Below are 5211 nucleotides of genomic sequence, written 5' to 3'. Positions count from 1 at the left end.
TTTCCACAGCTTTGTTTGTGGGCCTCAATGGTGTGTGCTACGCTGCTCCTCTGAAAGTAAGTAATGTCTTGCTTTTCATCTGACATTTGACATCAGTGTTACATTAAAGTTGCTTGTCATTGCGGTCAGCGGTTCCGGTTGGAGCGAGCGGTCGCATTCGCACTTCGCTCTGCAGGTTGTATAACTTTTTCATTACATTTCATTATAGTACAACGGTTGATTTGTCTAATCTTAGCAATTCTTCTTAGCTAGCTACATAGCCGTCCTTGTATCAGAGATAATTGCATAATTATCGTATTTCGTCGCCTAACGTAGCCTTCACTGCTATTCGCCCAGGAGCTAGCTAACGCTAGCTAACGCACACAGATTAGCATCACTGTAGTGCTATTCACTCAACTGTACGACTTGATTAGTTTACTGTTAGCTAGCTACATAATCTTAGCCATTCTTCTTAGCTAGCTACATAGCCGTCCTTGTATCAGAGATAATTGCATAATTATCGTATTTAAATTTAAATTAAGCCCTAACGTAGCCTTCACTGCTATTCGCCCAGGAGCTAGCAACGCTAGCTAACGCACACAGATTAGCATCACTGTAGTGCTATTCACTCAACTGTACGACTTGATTAGTTCAGTGTTAGCTAGCTACATAGCTGTCTTTGTTTCCAAGATAATTGTGTAGTTTAGTGTGTGTAGCCTTGGAGTGATTATCTTAATTCACTGAGGTTAAGCTAGCCAGCTATTTGTCGTCCTTAACGTAGGAGACTCTGCTAGCTAGCCAACAGCTAACAGCTAACAGCTAGCCAACGTCTACTGAATAGAACTCAACAACCGGTCGCATTCACAGGTAGTATCACATTTTCATTTCATTACAGTACAACGGTTTGATTTGTTTGATCGTAGCTAGCTACATAGCTAGCTACATAGCCGTCTTTGTTTCAAAGATAATTGTGTAGTCTAGAGCGATTTCCTAGGTTAGCTAGCCAGCTATTGTCGTTCTTTTAACTCAGCGTAACGTAAACAACACTGCTAGCTAGCCAGCTGGCCCCGAATAGCAGCACTGTAGAAATTATTACACTCAGCGGGCGACTTGATTAGTGTAGTGTCAACAACGCAGCTACTGCCAGCTAGCCTACTTTAGCAGTACTGTATCATTTTAATCATTTTAGTCAATAAGATTCTTGCTACGTAAGCCTAACTTTCTGAACATTCGAGACGTGTAGTCCGCTTGTCATTCAATTTCCTTGCATTAGCGTAGCCTTTTTCTGTAGCCTGTCAACTATGTGTCTGTCTATCCCTGTTCTCTCCTCTCTGCACAGACCATACAAAAACGCTCCACACACCGCGTGGCCGCGACCACCTAACCTGGTGGTCCCAGCGCGTACGACCCACGTGGAGTTCAGGTCTCTGGTAGCCTCTGGAACTGCCAATCTGCGGCCAACAAGGCAGAGTTCATCTCAGCCTATGCCTCCCTCCAGTCCCTTGACTTCTTGGCACTGACGAAACATGGATCACCACAGATAACACTGCTACTCCTACTGCTCTCTCCTCGTCCGCCCACGTGTTCTCGCACACCCGAGAGCTTCTGGTCAGCGGGGTGGTGGCACCGGGATCCTCATCTCTCCCAAGTGGTCTTTCTCTCTTTCTCCCCTTACCCATCTGTCTATTGCCTCCTTTGAATTCCATGCTGTCACAGTTACCAGCCCTTTCAAGCAACATCCTTATCATTTATCGCCCTCCAGGTTCCCTCGGAGGATTCATCAATGAGCTTGATGCCTTGATAAGCTCCTTTCCTGAGGACGGCTCACCTCTCACAGTTCTGGGCGACTTTAACCTCCCCACGTCTACCTTTGACTCATTCCTCTCTGCCTCCTTCTTTCCACTCCTCTCTTTTGACCTCACCCTCTCACCTTCCCCCCTACTCACAAGGCAGGCAATACGCTTGACCTCATCTTTACTAGATGCTGTTCTTCCACTAACCTCATTGCAACTCCCCTCCAAGTCTCCGACCACTACCTTGTATCCTTTTCCCTCTCGCTCTCATCCAACACTTCCCACACTGCCCCTACTCGGATGGTATCGCGCCGTCCCAACCTTCGCTCTCTCTCCCCCGCTACTCTCCTCTTCCATCCTATCTTCTCTTCCCTCTGCTCAAACTTTCTCCAACCTATCTCCTGATTCTGCCTCCTCAACCCTCCTCTCCTCCCTTACTGCATCCTTTGACTCCCTATGTCCCCTATCCTCCAGGCCGGCTCGGTCCTCCCCTCCCGCTCCGTGGCTCCGACGACTCATTGCGGCTCACAGAACAGAGCTCCGGGCAGCCGGCGGAAATGGAGGAAAACTCATCACCTCCCCTGCGGACCTGGCATCCTTTCCTCCCTCCTCTCTACATTTTCCTCCTCTGTCTCTGCTGCTAAAGCCACTTTCTACCATTCTAAGTTCCAAGCATCTGCCTCTAACCTAGGAAGCTCTTTGCCACCTTCTCCTCCCTCCTGAATCCTCCCCCCCCTCCCTCCTCCCTCTCTGCAGATGACTTCGTCAACCATTTTGAAAAGAAGGTCGATGACATCCGATCCTCGTTTGCTAAGTCAAACGACACCGCTAGTTCTGCTCACACTGCCCTACCCTATGCTCTGACCTCTTTCTCCCCTCTCTCCAGATGAAATCTCGCGTCTTGTGACGGCCGGCCGCCCAACAACCTGCCCGCTTGACCCTATCCCCTCCTCTCTTCTCCAGACCATTTCCGGAGACCTTCTCCCTTACCTCACCTCGCTCATCAACTCATCCCTGACCGCTGGCTACGTCCCTCCCGTCTTCAAGAGGCGAGAGTTGCACCCCTTCTGAAAAAACCTACACTCGATCCCTCCGATGTCAACAACTACAGACCAGTATCCCTTCTCTCTTTTCTCTCCAAAACTCTTGAGCGTGCCGTCCTTGGCCAGCTCTACCGCTATCTCTCTCAGAATGACCTTCTTGATCCAAATCAGTCAGGTTTCAAGACTAGTCATTCAACTGAGACTGCTCTTCTCTGTATCACGGAGGCGCTCCCGCACTGCTAAAGCTAACTCTCTCTCCTCTGCTCTCATCCTTCTAGACCTATCGGCTGCCTTCGATACTGTGAACCATCAGATCCTCCTCTCCACCCTCTCCGAGTTGGGCATCTCCGGCGCGGCCCACGCTTAGTTGCGTCCTACCTGACAGGTCGCTCCTACCAGGTGGCGTGGCGAGAATCTGTCTCCTCACCACGCGCTCTCACCACTGGTGTCCCCCAGGGCTCTGTTCTAGGCCCTCTCTTATTCTCGCTATACACCAAGTCACTTGGCTCTGTCATAACCTCACATGGTCTCTCCTATCATTGCTATGCAGACGACACACAATTAATCTTCTCCTTTCCCCCTTCTGATGACCAGGTGGCGAATCGCATCTCTGCATGTCTGGCAGACATATCAGTGTGGATGACGGATCACCACCTCAGCTGAACCTCAGCAAGACGGAGCTCCTCTTCCTCCCGGGGAAGGACTGCCCGTTCCATGATCTCGCCATCACGGTTGACAACTCCATTGTGTCCTCCTCCCAGGCGCTAAGAACCTTGGCGTGATCCTGGACAACACCCTGGCGTTCTCAACTAACATCAGGCGGTGTCCCGTTCCTGTAGGTTCATGCTCTACAACATCCGCAGAGTACGACCCTGCCTCACACAGGAAGCGGCGCAGGTCCCTAATCCAGGCACTTGTCATCTCCCGTCTTGATTACTGCAACTCGCTGTTGGCTGGGCTCCCTGCCTGTGCCATTAAACCCCTACAACTCATCCAGAACGCCGCAGCCCGTCTGGTGTTCAACCTTCCCAAGTTCTCTCACGTCACCCGGCTCCTCCGCTCTCTCCACTGGCTTCCAGTTGAAGCTCGCATCCGCTACAAGACCATGGTGCTCGCCTACGGGCTGTGAGGGAACGGCACCTCAGTACCTCCAGGCTCTGATCAGGCCCTACACCCAAACAAGGGCACTGCGTTCATCCACCTCTGGCCTGCTCGCCTCCCTACCACTGAGGAAGTACAGTTCCCGCTCAGCCCAGTCAAAACTGTTCGCTGCTCTGGCCCCCAATGTGGAACAAACTCCCTCACGACGCCAGGACAGCGGAGTCAATCACCACACCTTCCGGAGACACCTGAAACCCCACCTCTTCAAGGAATACCTAGGATAGGGTAAGAGTAAGGGTAAATGTAATCCTTCTCCCCCCCAACAAGATTTAGATGCAGAGTGGCTGTTCCGCACTGGTTGTCATAAGGTGTATGCACCAATTTGTAAGTCGCTCTGGATGGGCGTCTGCTAAATAATGACTTAAATGTAAATGTAAATGTAGTGCTACATGACAGTAGGTTTCATAAGACAAGGCTGCATGAAGTGAACTGCAGCTTTCTTGGATCCACAAAAAAATGTGTTTTTGGGGAATGCGGGTATCGATCCACTACCTATAGCATGCTAAGCAAACCTGGCCACCAGGTGATCAAATTCCCCAGCTGTTTGGAATTGCCACAGGAGCAACCAAGAGTGTCCAGATCTTGTCAGGCTATGCTGTTGGTGGACTTATTAGTTTGTGCTCCAGCACTTGCAGAGCTCGGTGCATCTCAACAATTTTGCTCTGTAGCCAGCGGCTGGTCAAGCTCAGTTGGTTAGAGTGTGTGATACGCTGCTCTCTGAAAGTAAGTAATGTCTTTCTTTTTCATCTGACATTGTGACATCAGTGTTACATGAGAGTTTCTTGTCATTGTTACATGACAGTTTCTTGTCATTGTTTACATGACAGTAGGTTGTCGTAAGACAAGGCTGCATGAAGTGTGAACTGGAGTTTTCTTGGATCCATAAAACAATGTGCTTTTGGAGAATGTGGGCATCGATCCCACTACCTCACGCGTGCAAAGCATTTGAGCTAATTCCCCAGCCGTTTGGAATTTCCACAAGAAGCAACCAAGAGGGTCCAGTCTTGTCAGGCTATGCTGTTGGTGGACTTGTTTGTTGATGTGCCAGCACTTGCAGAGGCTCAGTGCATTTCAACAATTGAGCAAAATAGCAAATGGCCGGTTAGCTCAGTTGGTTAGAGTGTGGTGCTAATAACGCCAAGGTCATGGGTTCGATCCCCATACTGGCTATTATGTACATTTTGAGTGTCAAAATTACGAGTCACATGCATGTGAATTGTCAAGGGTGCCACAGA

General features: G+C 49.8%; 1 non-coding gene across 1 annotated transcript; it reads left to right on the top strand.

Annotated features, from left to right (window-relative positions):
* The first annotated feature begins 5072 nt into the window (after positions 1–5072).
* On the top strand, positions 5073–5146 carry trnai-aau (transfer RNA isoleucine (anticodon AAU)). The gene has a single exon. It is a non-coding gene; the product is annotated as a tRNA-Ile (tRNA).
* Positions 5147–5211: the final 65 nt, after the last annotated feature.

Source organism: Oncorhynchus keta, unplaced genomic scaffold, assembly GCF_023373465.1.
Source record: "Oncorhynchus keta strain PuntledgeMale-10-30-2019 unplaced genomic scaffold, Oket_V2 Un_contig_21511_pilon_pilon, whole genome shotgun sequence".
In the NCBI taxonomy this organism is placed as follows: Eukaryota; Metazoa; Chordata; class Actinopteri; order Salmoniformes; family Salmonidae; genus Oncorhynchus; species Oncorhynchus keta.
The sequence above is the reverse complement of the archived record's forward strand: the minus strand, read 5'-3'. Positions and strand labels throughout refer to the sequence as shown.